Here is a 15,649-nt window from a genome sequence, read left to right on the forward strand (position 1 = left end):
AAGCAAAATTTCAAGTAGGTCTACATTTAAACACTTGAAAAACCCACCTTTGTCAGGTATGGTAACATGGAGACCCTCAACCTGCTTATGAAGGTAAGAATTAGAGGTATTCAGACTTGCACATTTTCAGTTAAGTTCCACATCACATGGACAAAAGGAGGACATTAATTCTCTACAAAAACATCATGCCACTTTCAACCAGCCGTGGAAGAGGCTGGAAAACTCCCAAACTCTTACAAAAATGTTATAAAAAGATCGTATTTAATAAGGCAAAAGCTGCACTCTTCTGTAACTCTGAACTTCCCAAGCTTTGTTGAGAAAAACAGTGTGTTCTGAAAGGCCAAATACTCAACTTTGTCAAATCAGTGAAATAAAAAATTCTCTGAAATAGGTCTGCCACATCTATAAGTTAATTACATTTTTAACACCACCATGGCCTCCAGCCCTCATCCTTCTCCATCCATCTCACCTTCATCAGGTTTTGAAGGTGGTAAACATCTAGCTGGTCTGATTTAAGCTCAGTACTGTGGCATAGTATTTCCAGAAAAATAATGACACAAGCAGGCAGCTATGCTCACTTTCGCAAAGCACAGTGCTATTTATTTCAGGGCAATAGGAATACAAAGCAGACATGGGACACATATAAATACAGACACAAGTTCACTTGCTTCTCCCTGTATTTACCCTCCGCTCTCAGTTCCATTTACTTTTTAAACTACTATGTTGCTTTGTTCTTCAGGCTGTTTGAACCAGAGAAAACAAGCACATATATCTTCCACCACCGGGACAAGATATTTGGACCATGTTACAGGAAGACAGGGAATATTGTATTAATTGCCCTCCTGGTCTCCCCTTATAGTCATTAAAAAAAAAAACCAAGCTATTACACTTGTATAATTGAGATGAGTCTTTACTGAATGTTTCATGCACTGATCTAGCACACCACAGTGTAATAGTCTTTGACATCATCTTGCTTCTCTGGCTTTATGAAGGCTAGATTTACACTAATTTGCAATTAAAGGAAGTCCAACTTGATGCCAAATGTACATTTTTGAACCCCAGTCATGTCAGTTCTACAGCTGTTCCAATAAAGTTAAATATCCCTAATAATAGAAAAAGTGCTTTAAAAATATTCTAATGGCAAAATGTCTTCACTGTAGGTTTGGGACTAGTTAGACTATAAATGAGTTAATTAGTAAAAATCCTTGTAACAGAGAAGTGAAGCTGTGCAGTTGATCACTTAGATAATGCATGTGAAACGAAACATAAAGAGTGTCGACACTGACAGGTTGAGTGCTCCTGTGTAGTAACCAGTGGTAAGGAAATACCTGCCTTTTCACAAGCCCAGCCCGCCCTCCACTTTTCCAGAAAACAGGGAGAAAAACTTCGCAAAGGAGTGTCTATAACAGAGGAATAATTCACATCTGAATGCGCCCCTGAATGCGTGAACAAATGCTGTGTCCAAAACCAAATATAAATGCAAATGGATATTCTATTGAGTGGAAAAAGAGAGCCAAAGCCTTCTGCCAGTCAGCAACTATCCCTGCTTGTAGCCGGGTCTGGCAGTAGTCTAGTAACACACAACTTGCAATACTGCTCTCACAAAAACAAGCCCTGGAGCACTTTTGAAGCAGAGCCCAGGACGTGGCTAAAGGCATCAGGAGTACTAAGCAGGCAGGGCACGCTGCTGGAAGAAGAGGTGGCATTGCTGTCACTGCTCTAACCTTCTAGAAATAAATCATTATTTTCTCCTATGCAATGTCCATCTGAGATGTCCATTTTTCATGGAGCCTGAAGGATTTAAAGATAGCTTTTCAGAGCAGAGATGCTCAATAACTTTCTGCAGATGTCTGTGCTAATAATCATTACACAGTTTTGAATATCCCAGGCTAGACACGTATCTTTCAGACCAAAAAGTAAAGTGTTCAGAAATTTTTATGTTATTACAATGCTATCCACCTAACAGTCCTCAACTGAAGGAGCTGGATGAAGGGCACTGTTACCCTCAGTAGAAAGGACAGAAACAGGCCTCTGAATAATTCAGCCCCCTGGGGAACTAAATGCCTTATGCCAGTGTCCCATATCGGTGTTAAACACCAGTCTAAATCTCACTTGGGACCCCTTAGATGTAAGAGGCCATGTATATTGTGTTTACATGGTAAGGGTTTGGTAGCAGGGGCTGCAGGGACAGCCTCTGTGAGCAGAGCCCAGCAGCTGCCCCATGTCAGAGCAGAGCCAGCTCCAGCCCTCCAGCTGGCTCCAAAACGGACCCGCTAATGGCCTGAGCCAGGCCAGTGAGTGACGCTGGGTGGTCTTCTGGAAAAACAGAGTTAAGAAAGAGAAAAAAAAAAAAAAAAAACTGCTGCACACAGCAGCCGGGAAAGATAGGAATGAGCACCAGCCCCGCAGCCCCCCAGGTCTCAGTGCAGCAGGAGGGCAGGAGGAGCTCCAGGCAGGCAGCAGCAGTTCCCCTGCAGGCTGTGGAGAGGCCCCTGGTGGAGCAGGCTGTCCCCCTGCAGCCCATGGGTCCCACACGGAGCAGATCTCCACGCTGCAGCCCGTGGAGGAGCCCCCGGTGGAGCAGGGGGATGTGGCCTGGAGGAGGCTGCGGCCCATGGAGAGCCCCCGCAGGAGCAGGCCCCGGGCCGGAGCTGCAGCCCGTGGAGAGGAGCCCACGCAGGAGCACGGGGCCTGGGGGGAGCTGCTGCCCGTGGGGGACCTGTGCTGGAGCAGTTTGCTCCTGGGGGATGGACCCCGTGGTACGGAGCCATGTGGGAGCAGTTCTTGAGCTGCTGCCTGTGGGCAGCCCATGTGGGATCAGTTGGGGAAGGACGGCATCCCGTGGGAGGGACCCCACAGGGAGCAGGGGCAGAGAGGGACCATGAAGGAGCGGTGGACACCAAGCATCAGAGACTGACCACAGCCCCCATTCCCCTGCACCACTCAGGGTGTGTGTGTGGAGTTATGGGGTGGAGGGTGGATGTAGAATAGGGCAGATGGGGGGGAAGGTGCTTTTAGTTTGCTTTTATTTTCTCATAGTTCTGGTCTTCTAGTCTGTTAGCAACAGGTAATAATTTATATTAATCTCCCTGCACTGAGTCTGTTTTGCCCCTGATGGCAATTGGTGAGTGATTACCCTGTCCTCATCTCAACCCTTGAGCCCTTTTCATCATATTTTCTCCCCCTTTTTCTCTGAAGAGTGAGAGTGAGAGTGGTTGTGGTGGAGGTCAGCTTCCCAACAGCACAAAACAACCACACCATGGCACAAGCACGCTGTAAGGAGAATAAAAATAAGCCTCCCCCCCGGCCCCTACCCCCCCCCCCCCCCCCCAAAAAAAAAAAAAAAAAAAACTACCACCACCACCAATACCAAAAAAATCCTGAGGCAATCTAATCAATGCTTCTTTACAGATGGTTGTTTGTCCAACAGCTGCTCCTTATGAGAAATATGAGAGCTCATATTTCTGCCAAATGTTTTTGAAAACCTAAAGACTGCAGGTCATGAATGTACCTGATTTGTCTGTAAGAAAGGCATGAAAACACAGCTGGCAGCAGGGAGAGGTAGGCAAGGATTAAAAGAAAAAGTCAGCGTACAGGCTTCCCAATCAATCTCTCATACTTCATCAATCATCTGATGAGAAGGCACTGGAGAAAGAAGGAGTCTTTACATACCCTTTGCCCCCTAATCCACTACTCACATCAAGTATTGACATGAGCTGCTCCTAGGGCAAGTGTGCGCAATAGCTTATTTAAGAAGAAATCCACCTGTATGGCTTCCTCCTGACACCAGCCCCCTGAGTAGGAAGGGCTGCAAAGCACCTACTATGAGCCAGAAGGATGCAAAGGGCAGATAATAATCCTGGCCTCAGACAAATACTAAGGGGAACTACAGTGTGAATACTGTGACCAGCTCCGCACAGTGCAGGACACTGCCCCTTCCTGCCAGAGCAAAAGCCACAGCTCATATACCTACTCAACACCCATCTGAAGTAAGTTCTTGCTCCATCACTTATGGAAAGAAATACAAATTGACAAATTCATTTCCCACACAACTCTGCTGATGCCAGTCAAGTTGCACCAAGATATGCCACTCTGTGTATTAGCTCTTGACACAAAAGATATCTTATCAACTCTAGTGGTACCACATATATAAATAAAAAGAGATCTGGGGGAACACAAAGAAAATGTCATTTCCAATATTGGTCCATTTGTCCTGAAGCAGCAAAAAAGGCACAACTTTGTCTACCCTCTGAGAAGGCAAAAACAGCTTTGACAGCAAGTCTGAGAAGGAGTTCAAAATAATATATACAGTGTCTCAAACAATTTGACATTTTCTCTAATGCCCCGAATGTGTCCACAGTTTAGGAATAAGCTACCTTTACACTTAAAAAAATTAAAAAAGGTAAATTCATGAAGCCATTTGACATAGAGTCTGAAAGTCAAGAAAAGAAAGGTGCTGCTGCAACTTCTGAAATTAAACAAGGTCCCTACCTAAATGGGAATATTTAAGCAGATTAATTTAACATTTCTAAGACAAGCGTGTTACCAGGACAGAATTTAGCGAAGTTCTCATTTTGTTCTGTTGATGGCTTTCAAATCTGTACCACAGAGGTGTGACTAAAATAAATAAATAAATAAATAAATAATGATTTTGACACCACCAGGAAGGCTTCCATCAGCAGTCATCCAAGGAAACCCCCTAACAAGGTGCATGCTGAAGGGTGGGGCATGTTTTATGTGCTAGTACATTTCTGAAAGGTTAAATCTTCTCAAGGTATAATGTGCACAGATGAGCACTATCTGTAGAGGTAATTTACATCATAACACAACCTCAGGTAGATTGCTCACCCACAGAAATGTACACAGGTTCAAAAGCCTTCAAAGATCAAGACCCAATTCAGACATCTGATTACTCACTGAAATGCTAATGCTTGTAAATTGAGTCTAACTTCACTGTAACTACTCACTCTCATTCTCCTGCTTCTCTGTCCCTCATTCCTAGCGCCTTTCCCCAGTACACAGTAATTCTGATAACAGCAAGAGCTAATTTTTTTCACTAGTAATTAGCCTTGCAGAACAAACAGACAAGGCTGACCCTGAAATAATAATCACACCTCCTAGCTTTTCTCAATGCATGCTGTGTTTGATGTGTAAGCATAAGTTTCCCCCTTGCTCATTTCTTTATGGCTTTAGCCTCACAATGCTGTTTAAATGTTGATGTGTATGAGGAATCTTCATCACAGAACTCTTTATTGCTGTACAATTCAAACGAAGCATTCATTTAACTACTCCCATACAGTAAAATGGTTCATGCTACCATTCGGTCAGTGCCGCACCCCAACAGCTGGAATAGTGAGAGCAGATTATTTTAACTAAGTCTGTAAACGTGCGTGAAATCCATGCCCTAGCATCACTTGAATGAACCACAGACACAAGCTATTTGTGATACTTCTTCAAGAAATGAGGCCTATGGGGATGGAAACAGTAATAAAGGTGTTAAAGATACTTTTTGTAAGGTCCAAGGAGTGTTTCTGTGTCCCTGAATTTAATTAGTAAAATCTACCTTCAGAAAAGTTTCAGTTAACCATATTTTGGGTATTGCTATTTATTTATTTATTTTTTTAAGAATTCAAGGTTTTGAAACTCACTGCATCAGAAAAAAAAAATAGAGATTTTGTGCGATTTAATGGGAGTTCTTCAGGTTTTTGAGCTTATACCCCTTTACCAGTAAGAGGTGAAGGAAAATGGGGACAAGACTTTTCAGGAGCAGATCACCATTGAGTCTTGCAGCACCACCCTGAAGTTCAGACAGTCCTCCCTCTTATTCAGATGATCCATAAATACAACAAAAGAGACTGCCTGAGCCCCAAAGGCCGGCATACAAGTAGTGTTTGTAGCATGCTGGATGCCACAGAGGGGTAAATATCACCTTATCAACATTAGAACATCTCAACATCTAACACATGGAAGTGTATTTTGTTGTGCAAACAGCCTACCTAGAGGAGGCAAAGGCTTTGGTACTCACCCTCCCTCCCACATCTTCTGTACTCAGAGCAGGACTGCATCAACCCCAATGAAGTGACTTATCTCCTGCTCAGTGAGACCCAGTTAAACTAATAATTTCTTAAGCAGCTGCAATGGGACAACTCAACAGTCCATTTAGTCTAGTACCCAATCTCCAACACTGGTCAAAGGCAGTCACCTAGAGAAGGCTATATGTAAGGTCCCAAGACTTCCCCTGAGTATCCCTCCACATACCATACGTGGTTCAGGAATTTCTTGAATCAGACACATTTCTAGGCATTTAGATATACCTTGTGTCTTACTGAAGTTGGTGGGCCTTGTTGGCATTCCTCCTTCCTCTTCAGGAAAGAAGAGGTCTCCCCTGAGGCAGAGTAGCAGAGCTGTGCTGATCAACCTCACCGGTTCTTTAGAGGCTGAAAAGAGAAAGCAGAACAAGCACCCCATTTATCAAATACTTCTGTTCTTTTTCTTCCATTCAAAAAAAGAGCTTCAAGGGTTCTCTGAAAAGAGGAAGAAGATCCTCTGTTTCAAAAGAACTTTATTGAAGGGTAAGGAGTTTCCCAAGAGAAGGGGCTGTAGGAAGGGAAGCACTGGCATGGGTGGGAATGGCTACTAACTGTGAGAAACTCTTTAGGGAAGAAAGAGGCTTGAAGATTAGCTGTTCCTTGCTTACCACGTGAAGTATTGAAAGACTGTGAGCCAGAGGAGAATATATGATACATGGAGTAGAGCTTTATAGCTTGGAAATTATGTAACTCTGGGTCTTAATGAGCAGTTTGGACAAGGTATTCCTTTTCATAATACATCATAATGCAAGAAGATGGAGGTGCTCTAGGGCAATTATCAAGTGGCAGGCTTAAAAGACACAAGGAATGTGTCACAAGCACATGCACAAGCTGTGAAATTCACACATCTGAGACACTGTTGATGCCAAAAATACAACTGGGGAAAAAAATAAAACACTTAGATAAAAAATAGGTCCAACAAGGGCTCTTAAACACATGATGACAATACATGTGGTCCATGAACCATGCATTGCTAGAAAGTAGGACCAAATCAGGAGAAGTAGCACTCTGTAGTCCCTCACTTTTCATATGTTTTCCCTAAACCTCTACCTGTAGCCATTATGAAGAGAAGATACTGAGCTAGATGAACTTTCAGACTGACCCTGAATTGCTGTTCTTATTCTCCAAATTCAATAGAGTTTTTTAGCTACCACTTGCAACAGCATTTGCTTCTGCTGTCACTGTTCTAATGGAGTGTGCCAAGATGTATGGAAATTAATTATCCTTTTTTATTTCTGGAATGTAGGCTGTGGGGATCTGACATTTAATGCATCAAATGCTCTGCATACATTCTATATCTGGTAAGTGCACTTCTCACAACTTCATCAACAAGTTATGGTTCACAGTCCTGATATGATTATAACATTAATTCCTACTGTCAGTGTGTGTTTACTGCACCAGCGTCATGAAGATGGCTCAGAGCCACCGAGTGCAGAGAAGTTCTGGTTCCTCTAATCAGTGACAAACTGCAATCTAAACTCAGAGGAAAAAGTCCTACTTTTTCACTATCTCACATGTCAAGGGAAAAAATAACACATTCCTCTGAAACGACTGCGTTTAAGAAATCCTCCATCAGGATTTAATAATGGAAGATGATAATATCTTTATCTTTCTGTTGTGCTCTGGTCCCAAATCATTTGACAAATGTTATCTGGCAGGCTGACAGGATGGGGGAAGGTTGTATTTTTCTGTAGGCCAAGCTCTTTGCAAGCCAATTTGCATTTGTTCTTCTTACTGTGAGTCCCTGTTCTGCCCCCATCCCTACCACTTCAGGGCTTCTCCTCTGCTCCTCACTTCTCCCTGCTGTGTCCCCAGGTGATGTCATGCACGTCCCTTTCTGCCCTTGCCCTCACCCTTTCTCTTGCCATCTGTCCACTAACATGATCCTACCTCTTCCCCTACCATGCTGCCCCTGGTTGGGTTTCCTTTCCCTCTGCCCCACGCAAGCATATTCAGGCCACCCCTTCCGCACAAGACCTTCAGGAAAACTGGGACAGAGCAGAGGTAAGGATGGCCAGGACATCATCCAGCAATGGCCACTACCTGCAGTGTTTTGTATGGGTTTGGGAACCAGACAAGACCAAGCAAGCTGGAAGGCATCTCCCCGTGACTCAGCTATGGAAAATGCCTTCCGTAACCACATCAGCCCAACGTGTCCCCTAAGCTTAGGCTGGGCATTTGAATTTGACCACATACCAGAGGCTTTCTCTTCTCCCTCCTCCCTGTCTAGTCCATGAGATTTGCATACCATTGCCCAACCTCCTCTTACCTTTGGCAGCATCATCCAATTCTCTTCCTTCTCTGCTGATGACTCTGTAGGCCCCATTTTCCCCTAGCAAAATTATTTTCCTTTTTTCCAGCTGAGAGGGCATATGGTGATATGCTATTTAATAGACCTCAGATAAAATGGGAGTAGCTGTCAGAGCATGTTAATTGGGATGATTCCCCACCTCACCCTTTCCAAAAAACTCTGGAAAAAACCTAGAGAAGCAGTATGTATGCTAAGAGGATTAATCTCTTTCCCTTTTTCGCTTAGTGGTTTATCCCTCCACCCCAATTTCTAATTCTGCCCTTCAGCACCCAAATCGTCCCTGGAAACTCTGGAGTTAATCAGGCGCAACATTTAAAGCAAATCCTCAGCACCATGCCTCACAGGCAGGGCCACTTCACCCAAACAAACACGTGCCGTGGTGCTCCCAGAAGCAGTGTGCAAAGAATGTAGGTCCAATGAAAATAAGTCAGTGCTCTATGGGAGCCCTCGTGGAAGATGAGAACACAGCCTAAAATGCCTTTTCTTCCAGGCCTGTGTTCAGTTAATGCCACCTGCTCCAGCTATTTTCAAAAGCTAGGCCATTTGCTGTTGAAATAGCTACAGACATTTTGTGCACATTTCATATTTATCAGCAGGTTGCTAACAATGCAGAAATGAAGCAGAACAGCAATTTGTAGCTGTACTCTGGTACTGCAGCCTTCCTCCTCCTTTTGATTTATCGTCCTTTTTCTGTATGGATCTGTCTTAATGACACTCATTTATTGACAAAATCTGCCTTTTATAGACTTGGAATTATTTAGAGGTCAAAAGAATAATTCTTTTAATAATACAGTTTCTGCTCCCTCAGCAATAGTATTTCTGAAACCATCTTTCCTTTGCTAGGTTATTTCCCTATCTTTAGAATAGCCCATTTCCCTTTCGCTCCGTTAGACATATTTTAGCATGCAGTGAATGGATTGTTCCCTCGTCACACCTGATCATTCCTCTTGACCTGATCTCCGAAAGTAACAAAGTGATGAGCAAGAAGGCACTTAGAGTTTAACTGATAATCCTTGCTGGTATGTCATTTTTACCTGCTCAGGAGCTGCAATGGCTCAGGTGGTTCAGGTAAACCCTCCACAAACCCTTGAAGACATATGGAGTGTGTCCGTACTGCAGCAGAGTGTTCACCATCTCAGGAGGAGTCTGGAGGCAGCAGCACAGAGACCTGGGCTTGCAGTCCCCAGAGCTTCATGCTAACAAGGCTGGTTGCAGCCACACTTGAACAAAGTTCATTTCAAGCTAACTCACACCACTGTCTGCCAGCCTACAATACAGATATGACCAGGAATGATCCAGGTGAATGTTATCCCATACACGAGAAGTAGCAGAACATTTATGTTAATGTATATATTTTATATTCCATAGGGAAAATTACATTTTTTCCCACCTGTGTAGATGTTTCTGTAGATATGGAATCAATTCCTGGTCCCAGTGTGCCCAAGGGAATGTCTTGATTTTGGGCTGAGTCTCAGCCCACAACCATGTGCAGCGTAACCCACATCATTTTCTGTTAATGATTACCTCTCATTTTACCCTCCACCCAGTGAAAGCCAAGTAGGTTCACACAAAAGAAATGATAGATTATGTCCAACCTGTGAAGGCTGCTGCTGACTGGAGTGGACCACCTTCAATCTCATTCACTCCTACAAGCCAACGCAGCAAGGAGCCTCGAGAGCAGGAACGTCCTCCACCGATTCTGAGGTGGTATCTGCTTGTGTACCTCCTTCCAACCTGCATGGCCTCTCCTTCATTTCCATCAGGTCAGGTTTCGTCTGGTCACTAAACAATCCTGGCAGTGAGGAAGGCCTCATGGGATAAGGCATGATGGGCTGAAACGTCACGGCTCCGTGGTGGATTCAGCTGCTGTCCTTTCCCCTCTCCTGTCTGTCTGGATCACGGACTCTTTGCACAACCACCTGCCTTTGCACCTATGTTGTGGTCACACTTTTAAGAGCTTGAGCAAGGAGACCTCAGACGAAAATTTTACAACAGCCATTGCCATACAAATAATACTGTCACATAAATAATAACATGGCTGTCTAATAATAAGCACTGCATCACACTAAAGAGAATACTTCTATTTCTTGTGGAATAAAAGACGGAGACATTCTGAGGAAAATGAAAACTGAAAAATAAAAGAGACTGCATAAAGTCTAATAACCCAAAAAGAACTAGCCATAATGCTTGCAGTAAACACGTCACCCTTGAAAATAACATTTCTATTCCCAGATTTCGACTAACAAATATTCTCTCAAGCTACAGGCTATACTAATTTCTTAATATTTTCTAAGGCCCCAGCATCTTCTACACAGAGATCGTTTCTCCATCTGGAAGATTTTAATTTATCAAATGGTAATACATCTTTCTATTCCTATTTCAAGCCTATCATACTTTAAGACATGCTTATACCAGCAGACTCCATCTTTCAACAAATGAGCTGTTAAAATTAAAGCTTTTGAAAAATGCATATTTAAAAAAAAAAATCTGGATTTTGTTTTCCATTCTGGGCAGATGTAGGAGGTGGTGTTTTTCATTTAGAAATGATATAGCAAAACAATAGTATTAGTTATGCTCTCCCACTCTCTTCCCAACACAAACCACATTCCTTTTTCATCATAATATCCCTTTCCTTATATTTTTTTTTTTCCAAAGGAAAATTAAACAAGGGAGAATGAACAAATCAGGAAAAAATTGTGCTTGATGTTTCCACTTAAAAACTTGTGAAGTATATACTTGTGAAATAGCAATGTAATAATTTTTTCTTTCCTTTTTAACTTTAAAAAAGACTGACTTCCATTGAAATACTTACAATTTTTTGTTTCAATTTTTTCTCATTTTAGCAACAGATTTTACAATATTTTAAAGTACAAAATAGCCCAAACAAAGTCTGATACAAGGTCAAAAATAGACCGTAACCTCCTCATTAGCCACGTGATTTATGTTCACAGCAATATCCATACCTTTGGTGAGCAGGCACAGTCAGCATGGGTTTATCCATGGCAGGTCCTGTTTGACCAACCTGATCTCCTTCTATGATGACGTGTCCAGAGAAAGGCAATGATGCTGGTGAAGGGTCTAGAGAACTAGTCTTATGTAGCGTGGCTCAGGGAACTGGGGCTATTTAACATAGAGAAAAGGAGGCTGAAGGGACACCCTATCATTCTCTACAACAACCTCAAGGAAGTTTGTGGCAAGGTGGGGTTCAGTCTCTTCTCCCAAGCAACAAGTGATAGGACAAGAGGAAATGGTTTCAAGTTGTACCAGGGAGGCTGGATATTAGGCAAAATTTCTTCCCTGAAAGGGCTGTGAGGCATTGAAACAGGCTGCCTAGGGAAGTAGTTGAGTCACCAACCCTGGAGGCATTCAAAAGACATGTAGATGGGGTCTAGTTGTGGACTTGGCAGTGCTAGTTTAATGGTTGGACTTGATCTTAGAGGTCTTTTCCAACCTAAATGATGCTATGATTCTATACCTGCTTGCTTTTACTTCTTTGCCATGGCTCAGTGCCAGCTGGGTTGCTCTGCATTCAGGGAGCCAAGCCAGGAGCTGGAGAGACCCCACTGCACTTGCCCTCACTTATGGGACACCATTCTGAAGGCAACGTGGCCGGGGACGAGCTGAGTCCAGGGTCTAGATAGCTCCAGGTGGGAGCACCAGGAGATGGGACTGCAGTGTGGGTCCAAGGTCTGTCCAGGAGGAAGGGCCCAAGGCAGGGCTGGAGAGGAGGTGGGGTAGGGCTGGATGGGGCAACATGGCCAGAGCTGGGCTGGAGCACCTGGTCCATTGGCAGAGGTGGGTGGGTGTCCCCAGTGAGGTGCTTGGGGTTATCATGACCTAAAAGTGCCCTCAAGGTGCCTGACAATTTACTCAAGATGGCAAAACAATGCTGTTGTCTATCTCATTAAGATGACCCATAGCATTTTCTTTTACTGCTTTTGCTGTAGAAAACCAGAGGGGAAAAAATCCAAATTGCCTCTGCCCTGGCCATGAAAGGCAATGCTCCATCTGTCATGAAGCTAGATCTAGATTCCCTGAGGTTTCAGTATATTAAGACCAGGATTTAGGTTTAGGCCTATTTCTCTTTTATCTGTTGACTTCTCTTCAAGGGCTGTCCTGATCTGGGAAAAAAAAAAAAAAAAAAAAAAAACTCTCAGAAGTTACCTAACCTCAATCTGAATTCACATCTAGTCACACTGCCCTCTAATTTTTCCTCTCCATTCTTTGAAACCCCTTCCTTCCCTCTTCACATGAAATAGTCTAATAAATGCATTGTTCGTCTATTCTTTTTTTTTCCTGTTACACTCCACCACTTCACACCTGCCACCTTCCGAATGAATAGCCCTTCTTCGGCTAAAAGTTAGAAAAGGAATCAGAGAAAGAAAAGGACGTGATGTGGGGAAGGATCTCAAGCATTTCAGTCATGCTAATACAGCATGGAGCACAATCAGGGGCTGCCAGGGAAGAGCTGATTAATAACAAGAGGAATATAAGCCTTAATTTCACAGACACACATTATTTCTTGCTCAGATTTAAAATTTAGGGCTGAGGACTGCAGAGCAGTAGTTAAGGGAGCAGAACGACCTGTAAAACAGACAGAGGTTATAGCTACTTATTGACAGCACAATCATTGTATGCCATTATAAAGCAACCGAACAGAGTGATAAAAACTCATCCGTCACATATCCAAGGCCACAGCCCCTGCGTTAGGATTATATTGAAGGTGAGATATGATGATGCCACAGTGTTTCCAATTTTTATTGACATCCTGGCCTTGAGGATTAGGAGGTGTCAGAATGCATCTGTGTATTCAGAGGAAGACAATAATACCCACTGCTCTATCCCAGTTGTACTTAACAGCTTACTTGGACCGCGGTGCAGGTGAAAATGAGAAAAGCAAAGGAATGCCACATCAGCATATTGGCAGTCCAAATAGGACTGGGCAGACCGGAGTCATCTGCAGCGCGTGGACCAGAAATCCAATTATTAAGCAGGTGACAGTGCAGCACGACCCCAATTCGCAGTAGTAGGTGTTGCATATGCGCGTAATGCAAGCAGTCTTTGACCCGCAGGGCTCAAAATACCAATTTTAGAGGACAAACAACAGGTGAACTTAAAAAAAGATGGTGGAGTGTGATGGATCAGTATGACAGTATGGACCTAAGCATGGAGCAGCATCAAGACATTGGCTGCTCGCAGGATTCCTGAGCATCACAAGCACCAAGACAAGTTTTTAGGAGGGTCCCAGACGGGGCAAAGGAGGAAAGCAGCTGCTCTGAAAGAAGTTGCTAAGCTCAAGACCGTGTAACTGCGCTAATAAACATTATCTCCAAGTTTTGCTAATCCTATTTGTTTTTTAGTATTTTTCACTTCAAGATTCCCATCAGAGTTGTTTGCAATACTCAGAGGCTCATCCTCCACTGCCTTTCACTTACACCTCAGGACCTTCACTTTACACCTCAGGGACACTGGAGACATCAGAGCACACATTTACATAGTGCGCATCCTCTCTAGAGACAACGACTGTCATATGCCCTTCATAAAGAAATCAAAATATGGGTTTAAATTACCTGCACACAGCCATTAGCAGGGCCAAGCACTGATCTATGAGTCCTGCCCACCAGTTCTGAGTTAAAATCATTTGACCATGCTCTCTCTTGAAGGCTGGGGCTTGGTAATTATTTTCTGCTTGTAATTACTCCAAGCCTTGTGCTTCTTTGCACATTAACACAGTCCAGGAGGAAAGAGTGAGCTGAGACACTTTGCTCAGGACTATCATTGCTGAATAGGCTTGGGTAACACAACTCATTAGTTTTTGTCTGATGCCAGAGCTGATGAATGCCTTTTTCCCTTGAAAAATTTGTAATGAGCAGAGAAAGCACAACAACATAAATCTACCATGGTGACAATGACGGTGGCCAGGAACAGCTCGTGCTGAACCAAGGTTTGCACGAGCCCTTGTGCTCATTCCTCTCTGAAACTCACGTTCTAGTGCTGGTGGAGATCTGCACCATCCTCTGGTTATCTGGCAAGGTAAAAAATTACCTTATTGGCTCTAAAGGCCATAGAATAAGCAAGTTTAACTGTGCATTGGGACATTAATTTTAAAGACTACTTCAAAGGTGTGCAAGCATGCTGCGTGACCCAGAGCAGTCAGTTTTCTTCTGTTCTTTGAGGAAATTGCTAACCCAATTTCAATCCTGCAGATAAAAGTATTTTATAGTTCCAAAAAGTCTCCCTTTCAAGTGGGGTTTAAGCACAATGATGGGAAAGCCTGTCTTAAGATTGTGACTACAGAATTCACTCCCTGCCTGCTTCATCTGTGCATTTTATATGTATATATATATATATAACATAGTTAGTAACTTTCTTGTTAATCTCAAAATGGAGACTGAATAAGGTTAATCCCCAGTGAAACACGTCCCTAGGATTTTGGCAAGAAAAGTTTAACAGGGGGACCAGGAAGTCTGTCGTTTCCAGCTAGAAAACTGCCTGCTGAAGCACCGTTTGTGTTACCCTTCTAACATCAAACACTCTTCTCCCAGTAACGGTTTGGTGCGCAGCACATGAAATGCTGTGCTGTGCTCTACCAGGTTTTGAGGCCAAGTCATTACTGTAAGCAATCCACAGGCAGATCTGGGGTGAAGCCAAGAAAATACATATATACAATATTCTCTGATATATTCATATCATTTGTTTTGTTTTGTTTTCTAAAGCTTTTGGCATGTTGTCCAGCCCCTGAGGCAGGCCAGGGCCTGCCACATCCCAGGGGCGCAGGCGCCCGTTGTCCTCCATCCAAGAACAGATGAGAAAATAAAGCCACATCTCATCCACTTGTGCAGAAGAAGTCCCCAGGAAAGGCTTCCTGGGGAGCCGTGGAGCAGAGGACAGCGCTGCACAAGCTGCCTTCGCAATCCCAGGGCTTTGCTCATTGTTGCCACCTCCCAGGAGCATGAAACGAGCGCCTCGGTGGCTGCCAGCCCCTTGGGAGGACCACACAGCCCCCCAAGTCATTAGGGATCCTTGTTACTGACATAACGGTGTGCAGGGGTTTAATGCAACCTCTTCGCTGAGCGTCCTGACAGGTGATATGTGATTGCAGCAGAAGCTTAAAGAGAAGGTGAAAGCCTTGCCGCCAAGGCATCAGCGTCTCTGTGACAGGTTAGCGGAGGATGCAGGAGCCACCAAGACTTTCAAACCTCCCCCTTCAAACGAGTGCCAGCCCTGCTTACCAAATTAATGCTGTACA

This window comes from Oxyura jamaicensis, chromosome 2, assembly GCF_011077185.1.
Source record: "Oxyura jamaicensis isolate SHBP4307 breed ruddy duck chromosome 2, BPBGC_Ojam_1.0, whole genome shotgun sequence".
Taxonomy (NCBI): domain Eukaryota; kingdom Metazoa; phylum Chordata; class Aves; order Anseriformes; family Anatidae; genus Oxyura; species Oxyura jamaicensis.